The sequence below is a fragment of the Phyllostomus discolor genome, chromosome 5 (genome assembly GCF_004126475.2).
Source record: "Phyllostomus discolor isolate MPI-MPIP mPhyDis1 chromosome 5, mPhyDis1.pri.v3, whole genome shotgun sequence".
NCBI classification, from domain to species: Eukaryota; Metazoa; Chordata; class Mammalia; order Chiroptera; family Phyllostomidae; genus Phyllostomus; species Phyllostomus discolor.
The window spans coordinates 126848105-126857970 of NC_040907.2; positions in this window are offsets into that span (position 1 = coordinate 126848105).

Genomic DNA, 9866 nt, shown 5'->3' on the forward strand with positions numbered 1-9866 from the left:
AATAATAATAACTCCTTTGTGTGCAGAGTCCTTACCACTTTCCAGAAACTATAAAAAGTGCTTTTCCAGAAATCATATCATTCTTTTTGGGGTTATGAAATAAGGATAGATGTTATTGTCCTCCTTTTGCAGATGAAGAAACTGAGGCTTGGAGAGGCTCCCGATGACCAGCCTGGAGTCAGTGGCAGAGCCAGGATTCAAAGGAACACAGATTCCCTGCCCCAACCCCTCCATTCTAGGCTCTCCACACCCATCAGACAGCTTCCCCAGCTTTCTCTCATTTCTGCCACCTCTTCACTTCGTGTTCCTCCCATGCAATGCTGTTAGACTGACTCCAGCAGGTGCTTTTGGTTTTGCTTTTGCTGGTTGTTGCAAAGTTACTCACTTGTTAACCAGCAACAGGTATTCTGGCTCCTGTTCCATACCAGCAGATGAAAACAACGGTTTTGCTTTATTAAGAGAAATTGCTCTATACCGATGATAATGGTCATGGCAATGTAATTTGAAATGCATCTCTATGTTTCTCTCCTGGTGTTTCCTCCCCTTTGTTTGTCCCATACAAACGGATAATCCCTGTGTTCACTGCTCAGAGAATGGTGTGAAAGAAAAGGAGGACTTTGGTGCCGCTGCAGGTCTGTGCCTGCTAAGGAGGGTGGGGTGCCCTTCAGTGGAACACTGGGAGAGAAGGAAATGATGGAAGTCTAGGGGCCATGTTCCAGAACTCAAAGGAGGGCATGAAACCTGGGAGAGGCAATGGCCAGATAGTGAGTCCAGACAGGAGGGCCCTTAGATGACCTTGCAGAGATCCCTGGACCCATCGTGGCTTGGATGTGATGACAGTGTTCCTGTTGTCCGCCCCCCCAAGAAAAAGTTGCTAGAGCTGAAGGAGCCAGGCAGATGAGGGCAGTGTCCTCCATCCATGGACACTCGATGGAGGACAGTAATGATCAAGAAAAGCCCCCAGTGTGGTAACATGTGGGGCCCTTGGGAGGTAATTGGGTTTAGATGTGGTCTTGAGGGTGAAGCCTCCTTAATGGGATTAATGCCCTTACAAGAAGAGGAAGAGACCCCAGAGCTTCCTCTCTCAACCACCTAGGGACACAACCCGAAGACAGCTGTCTGCAAGCCAGGAAGAGAGCTCTCACCAGGAACGGAACGGCTGGTGCCTTCATCTTGGACTGCCTTCCATCCTCCAGAACTGTGAGGAATGAGTGTCTGTTGTTTAAGCCATCCGGTCTGTGGTATTTGGTTATAGCAGCCCAAGCTGACTAACACAACTACGACAGCATAAGGGGAGAACCCCTTTCAGACAGAATGCACCCTTTCCCCACTGAGGCCTGACCTGGGCAGCTTCACTATCGCAACCAAATGCCAGAACGCAAACAGAGGGGCTGGGAGCCTGCAGCCACTCCCCACCACCCGAAACTACTACAAATAAACACACAAACTAAGTAAAACCTAGCACTTGCTGTACACAGACAAGCGCCCTGGAGCAGCGCTCTGAGAATGGCGTGGGAGGAAAACAGCTTCTCTTTGTTCCAGGCTTGGGTAACAGTCTTCGATGGAGCTTGCGTACCACCAACCACACTAGCACCAGCCGGGAGCTGGAGAGAACGCAGAATCTCAGGCCCGCCACGGAGCTGCTGACTCAGAGTTTCTGCTGCTGCAACCCGGGAATTCGTGTTTTAACAAACTCCTGGTAACTGTTACACATGCTGAAGTTTGAGAAGCAGTGCTTTAGACCAGCGGGTTTTTCAAAATCTTTTGATGGAAATACATTGCACATCACACCCTAATAGCCACAACACACACACAATATTTACAGATATTTGGAAAATATATCTGTAATATAGTTTTGTAAGAAAAAATGCCAGTTAAGACTTCATTTGATTCCACTATCAACTAATATTGTCCTTCTCAAACCTAGTTGTACATTAAAGCCACTAAAGGAAACTTTCATAAACTATTGGTGCATAAACCAATTGAACCAGAACTTCTGTGCGGTGAAGACTGGGCATGTCTATTCCATGTGATTTAATATGCACTCAGGTTGTGGACAGTGATGGAAAATTTTTAAAAACTGCAGGGTATGATCCTCTGCCAGACAGCCACTGCTGCACTTAAAGCTTCTAAAGACACAAAGCAATGAGCTCTGCTAATACGAGCTCTAGCAGTGTGCTAACAAGGAGACGCTCATATAATGAGCCCTGAGCCCCAAACATGGAACACTGCCAAGGGTACATCATCCTCATAACTGCAGTTACTCACTTCCTTTGACTCTCCCAATGCCAGCAACAAAGACCATCCCTGGGCCCTCCGTATGGTACCAGTCCTCAAGGAGACCGTCTGGCTAGTTGGTGGCAAGCTGTCTTCACTGGGCCCCTTCCGCCCTGGAAGGGCCAGAGACTCCTGCTGGCAAGGACGGACACATATCCTGCGTGTGTGTTTGCCTGTCCTGACTAAGGGCCTCAGCGAGCTCCACACATCTTAGAAAGTGTTTCATTTACAGGCATGGGTCCCACATAACACTGCGTGGCACCAGGGGTCCCGTTTCACAGGAAAGCAGGTGCGGGAGTGTGCACACGACCGTGGCACCCACTGGTCATATCACAGACTACACCAGCAGAAGCTACTGGACTGAGAGAATATGAGAACAGCCCACTGAAGGTGCAGCTGAGTGCCAGCTCCGAGGCCACAGTCTGCAAGAGTGGGGTGCCATCCTCAAGGATGCGTTCTACATCTTGAATCGAAGACCTTTACATGGTGTTGTGTCTCCATCTAGAAAAAACACATGGATTTGGGAATCAAAAATGTAGCCCCACTTAACATAATCCCCAATGACCCATGTGGGGAATTTGGGCTTTCCATCCCCACAGCTCGGGGCTCTGCAGGGTTGGAAGCCCTGCTCCCCAAAGCAGGGACACAACTGCCAGAGAACTGCAAGCTAAGGCTGCAGCCTGAGCACTTTGGGCTCTTACTCCTGGAGACCAAGAGACAGGAGGAAGAGTCTCGGCAGGAGTAACTCGTCCTGGCCGCCAGGGGAAGGAAGGCTGCTTTTATCTAATGGAGACAGGAGGACTGTGTTTGGCAGCCAGGATCACCTGGGGCTGGATAACTCTTGGTTCACCTTTATCCTAAAGCAATAGTAAAGGGCAAGTGCGGAAATTCTGTTGTAGACGGGCACATAACCAGAAGCTCACAGCCCTCAGGGATAAGGGTCTGGATGACGCCAGCAGGTGAGTCACCGGAATCCACAGAGATGCTAGCTGAGAGGGAGGGGAGTCTAAAATCCTAGTGATCCAGACTGGTATGGCTCAGTGGATTGGGCATCGTTCTGCAAACCAAAAGGTTGACAGTTCAATTCCCAGTCAGGTCATGTGCCTTGGTTGTGGGCTAGATCCCCAGCTGGGGGCAAGCTAGAGGCAACTGAGGGATATTTCTCTCTCTCATGTCAATATTTCTCTCCCTTTCATTTTTCCTCCCTTCCCCTCTCTAAATAAATAAATAAATAAATAAATAAATAAATAAAATCTTAAAATGCCTAGTGAGGGATGGAGATGATCATTTGCTCCCTCAGCACTGGGGACTATAGTTTGTCCCACTCTTACTGCTCAGGAAGAGAGACCCCCCAGAATCCCGAGAAAGTGGGTCTGAGTTGTGAACTGTGGCAAAGGTGAAGATGTGCCACGAGATTCCCCGCCAAGGAGGGATGTGTTGCTCTGACTCCTGTGAGAGCGACAGTGGCAGCTTTCATCTGTCAGTCCCTTCACAGATTGCTTTGCTACAGGGAGAGACACTTCACCCAAGTTCAAGCCCTCCCCGAGGCTGCCCACATCAATGAGCGGCGGGGACAGAAGATGTCAATGGGCCATTTCAGCTCCCCAGCTCCTCCTGTGGTCGGCTGAGGTTGTCAGGTTTGCATAGTGGCTAAGTCCCCCTCTCTTCAACCCTGTTTCCTCTGCCCTGCAACACATACTTTGGACTCTAAGTTCTGCCTCACTGTGCTTCCGGAAAACCCAAAACGGGCCAAGTCCGCACTCTGCAGGACTGCGGAAAAGTGAATACTTACTGTGAGACAGCCCCCTTCCCTGATACAGCTAGCAGAGATAGTAAAACGTCCTTCAGATCCATAGTCCCCTTTTGCCTTTTAATAACTGAGCCCTCCTCTCCACTAAGGTCCAACAGGTCCCTAGCTACCCAATACTATCATCTAATATCCATGATATTATTGGGTAGCTAGAAAATCCAAAATAAATGATCAGCATTAATAAGAGATTTTAGAAAAATTGCTGTCTATAAATCAATTGTATTCCTAAATACAAGCAGCAAAGAGTTAGGAAATTAAATCACCAAGGTAATACTATTTGAAACAAAACTTTAAAAATATCAAGCACTTAGGATTAACCTAACAGAGAGGCACACTTGGTCCTGTTCTGCTCCTTTGATCTGTGTGTTTGCCCCTCGGCCAGTGCCACACAGTCTAGAGTAAGGTAGCCACATAGTAATTCTTCAGATTGGGTAGAATGTTTCCTCCCTTTTTATCTGATTTTTCAAAATTTTTTTAGTTTTTATAGTTTCTTTGCTTTGCATATAAAAGTCAGAATAATCTTGATTATATCTACAAAAACATCTTCCTGGAATTTTGATAGGAATTGTGTTAAATTTGTGTATCAGTTTCAGAAGAATTGACATCTTTACTATGTTGAGTGAATCCATCAAAACAATCTATCTCTTTAATTGTCTTAATGATTGTACATGGTGTTATGTTCTTAATCTCAGTGTCCATGTGTTCATTGCTCGTACATAAAAATGCAGTTAATTGTTGCATGTTTGTTTTGTATCCTATGACCTTGCCGAACTCACTTATTAGCACTAAGGTTTTTTGTAGATTTCTTGGAATTCCCTGTATAAAAATCATGTCATCTGCAAAAAGAGACAGTTTTATTTCTTCCTTTCCAATCTTTATGGCTTTTATTTCCTTTTATTGCTTTACTGTACTGAATAGAAATTCCATTCAGAATTTTTACAGTAGAAGTAGTGAAAGGAGACATTCCTTGCCTTATTCCCAATCTTAAGAAAAAAATCATGGCTTTCGCCATTAAATATAATGCTAGCTATAGTTTCATTTTAAAGATGCTCTTTATTAAATTGAGGGATATCCTCCTTGTTTCTATCCTTCTGAAAAAATTTTAAAAGATTTTATTTATTTATTTTTTAGAGAGAGGGGAAGGGAGGGAAAAAGAGAGGGAAAGAAACCTCAGTGTATGGTTGCCTCTCACACGCCCCACTCTGGGGACTTGACATGTTCTCCAAATGGGAATTGAACCAGCAACCCCCCAGTCCAGAGGCCAACACTCAATCCACTAAGCGACACCAACCAAGGCTCTTCTGAACATTTTTATCACTGAATTTGGTCAAATGATTTCCTTTTTGCATTGATTAATATATCATGTGATTTTTCTTCTTTACCATGTTAATGTGGTACATTATATTGAATTATATTTCAATATTAAGCCAGACTGGCATGTCTGAAATAAACTCAGTTGTTCATAACATAAGTTTTTATACATTGCTGAATGGTATTTATTTGCTAATATTTGAAGACTTTTTGTATCTACAAGGCCTGTCCAGAAGGTACCCAGCCAAGTAATATGAAAAAATAGAGACATTTATTGAAGAAGATACAGGATACAAGAAGCATTGCACACAGGACAATGACATCTCAGGCTCTTTCAAAGCAGGCACCTTGGGAGCTCACAGATTTCTCCCAATCACCATCAGCTGCCCCAACATGCTTTCCTGAATCTCATCAATGGTTTGAAATCTCTTCCCTTTCAAAGGTGACTTTACTTTTGGGAAAAGCCAGCAGTCACGGGTCACCAAATCTGGGCTGTAGCAGGGCTGAGCCACCTGGGTGACTTGAAGTTTTGCCAGAAAATTCTGCATGAGACATGATGCATGAGTGAGCACGTTGTCATGATGAAGCTGCCAATCACCTGTTGCCCATAGCTGCAGCCTTCTGAATTATCCAAGTAATTTCTGCAGAGAATGTTCAAGCTTAATGCAAAATTTGTTGCAGATTCATTGCTCTACTCACTCAGTCATTTTGAATGCAATGGCCACACAGTACACATGCTCACTCAACACGTCTATTGCCCCTACTGACTAGTACAGTGAAGTTGTCATTGTTCATGCATGTACACTCCAGTCCTCTTGCCTTGGCTGCCAGGTTACATAGATGTCACATGAACCGTTCTCATTAGATTGCAATGTTTGGACTTTTTCCCAACAGACCTCATATATTCATAAAGGATATTGGTCTTTTTTTTTGCTGTCCCTATTTGATTTTGGTATCAGGGCAGTATAACTTCATGAAACAAATTAGTATGTTCCCTTCTATTTTCTGGAAAAGATTCTATAGAATTAGTATAGATTCTTTAAAAATGTTCAATAAAATTTACCAGCAAAATCATATAGGCCTACAGATTTATTTGGGGAGTTTTAAAATTATGAATTCAAATTTCTTAATGGTTATAGAGCTGTTCAAATGATCTGTTTCATACTGAGTGTGTTGTGGTGGTGTGCTTTTTTGAGGAATTGCTCTATTTTGTCCAAGTTGTCAAATCCATGTTCTTAGAGTTATTTGTGGTATCCCCTTATGATCCTTTTAATATTTTAGGGTCTGCAGTGATAAATATTCCATGTTTCATTCCTGATACTGGCATCTGTGTCTTCTCTCTTTTCTACTTTCACTCTTGCTAGAGTTTGGCCAATTTTATATTATTTTTTTAAAGCCAACTTTTCTTTCCTTGATTTTGTCTTTTATTTTTCTGTTCTCAATTTCATTGATTTCTGCTCTTTACTATTTTTTCCTTCTGCTTGCTTTGGGTTTATTTTGCTCTTCTTTTTCTATGTTTTTGAAGTAGAAGCTTAGATTATTTGTTTGAGATATCCTCTTTTCCGATGTACACATTTAGTGCTACAAATCTCCCTCTTAGCACTGTTTTATCTATACCCCACAAATTTCGATATATTTATTTTCATTTTTATTTAGTTAAATGAATTTAAACATTTTTTATCCCCCCTTTGATTCATGGATTATTCAGAAGGGTATTGTTTAGTCTTCATGTATTTGGAAAATTTTCTGTTATTTTTCTGTTGTTGACTCTAGTTTAATTCCACTCTGGTCAGAGAACACCTCTGTATGAGTTCAGTTCTTTATAATTCATTGAGGTTTGTTTTATGGTCCAAGATATGGTCTACCTGGGTGAATGTTCCATATGTGGTTGAGAAGAATTATATTCTGCTGCTTTTGGGTGAATTGTTCTATAAATTTAAATATGTATTGTTGGTTGATGATGCTGTTAAGTCTTCTCTATCCTTGCTGATTTCCTGTTTGGTTGCTCTATCAACTGTTGAGAGAAGGACGCTTATATCTCTAACTAAAATTGTGGGTTTGCTTATTTCACCTTTCAAGTCTATCAGTTTTTTTTTCAGATACTTTGCAGTTCTGTTACTTGGTGCATACACATTTAGGTATGTTGTATCTTCCTGGTAGATTGACTATTTTATCAAATATAACATTCCCTCTGCCTCTGGTAACATTCCTTGTTCTGAAGTCTATTTTATCCTGCTTTCTTTTCATTAACATTTGCATAGTATGTCTTTTTCCATAAATTTATTTTCTACTTGTCTATATTCTTATATTTTAACTGAGTTTCTTATAGACAGCATGTTTTTAATCCATGCTGCCAATCAGCCTTTTGTTTGGTGTGCTTAGACTATGTAATTATTGATACGTTAGGACTTAAGTCTGACAACTTTTTTTTCCATAGGCCTGTATGATTTCACTGGTAAATTTTATTGAACATTTTTAAAGAATCTATACTAATTCTATAGAATCTTTTCCAGAAAAGAGGAGGGAACATACTAATTTGTTTCGTGAAGTTATACTGCCCTGATACCAAAATCAAATAGGGACAGCAAAAAAAAAAGACCAATATCCTTTATGAATATATGAGGTCTGTTGGGAAAAAGTCCAAACATTGCAATCTAATGAGAACGGTTCATGTGACATCTATGTAACCTGGCAGCCAAGGCAAGAGGACTGGAGTGTACATGCATGCACAATGACAACTTCACTGTACTAGTCAGTGGGGGCAATAGACGTGTTGAGTGAGCATGTGTACTGTGTGGCCATTGCATTCAAAATGACTGAGTGAGTAGAGCAATGAATCTGCAACAAATTTTGCATTAAGCTTGAACATTCTCTGCAGAAATTACTTGGATAATTCAGAAGGCTGCAGCTATGGGCAACAGGTGATTGGCAGCTTCATCATGACAACGTGCTCACTCATGCATCATGTCTCATGCAGAATTTTCTGGCAAAACATCAAGTCACTCAGGTGGCTCAGCCCTGCTACAGCCCAGATTTGGTGACCCGTGACTGCTGGCTTTTCCCAAAAGTAAAGTCACCTTTGAAAGGGAAGAGATTTCAAACCATTGATGAGATTCAGGAAAGCACATTGGGGCAGCTGATGGTGATTGGGAGAAGTCTGTGAGCTCCCAAGGTGCCTGCTTTGATAAGGCCTGAGGTGTCATTGTCCTATGTGCAATGCTTCCTCAATAAATGTCTCTATTTTTTCATATTACCTGGCTGGGTACCTTCTGGACAGGCCACATACACGCATGCACACTCACACACACAGGATCCAGCATAAATAGCACCCCTTTTTATTACAAAAACTTCTATTACAAAATCATAAGCATGAAATTCTGTAATATAATAATATCACACTCAAGCACACCATATATTTTAGGTGAAATGTTCAAATTAAAACTATAAATTATTGCACCCTTATTATTACCTCACCAACCATACCCAAGTTACTTCTGCTAGATCCTGTGTATAGTATATACACAGGAATATACATATAGTCATTCTAGGCTTCAGAGTAGGGAAAATTTTCTTAACATGTTAAAAAAGTGACAACCATAAATGGAATTATTGGTAAACTTTGTTATATTAAACTTGCATTAAAATTAAAAATTCCTATACCCTGGCTGGTGTAGCTCAATGGATTGAGCCCGGGCTGCGAACCAAAGCATCACAGGTTCGATTCCCAGTCAGGGCACACGCCTGGGTTGCAGGCTAGGTCCCAGTGGGGGTCATGTGAGAGAACCACACATTGATTCTCTCTCTCTCTCTCCCTCTCTTCCCCTCTCTAAACATAAATAAATAAAATCTTTTTTAAAAAATTAAAAATTCCTGTTGATCAGGAAACTGTTCTTTTAAGAGCTTTATTAAAAAATAATTTACATACCATGAAATTCACTCATTTAAAGTGTACTATTCAATGCTTTTTAGTATAGTCACAGGTATGTGCAACCATCACCACATTGGGTTCTTTTAATTCTCATAAATTTGTTGAAAACTGGACACTTTATTTTTTAAGATTTTATTTATTTTTTAGAAAGAGGGGAAGGAAGGGAGAAAGAATGGGAAAGTAACATCAATGTGTGGTTGCCTCTTGCACGCTCCCAACTGGGGACCCAGCCCTCAACCCAGGCACATGCCCTGACTGGGAATCGAACTGACAACCTTATGGTTCATAGGCTCGCATTCAACCCACTGAGCTACACCAGTCAGGGCAGCCACTGATTTTAAAAAAAGCTAAAATCCAAGAACTTCCAGCCAAGATGCAGGCGTAGGTGAATACACTGTGTCTCCTCGCACAACCAAAATAAGGACAACAACAATTTAGAAACAAAATAACAACCAGAACTGACAGAAAATTGAACTGTATGGAAGTTTGACAACCAAGGAGTTAAAATAGATGCATTCATCCAGACTGGTAGGTGGGGCA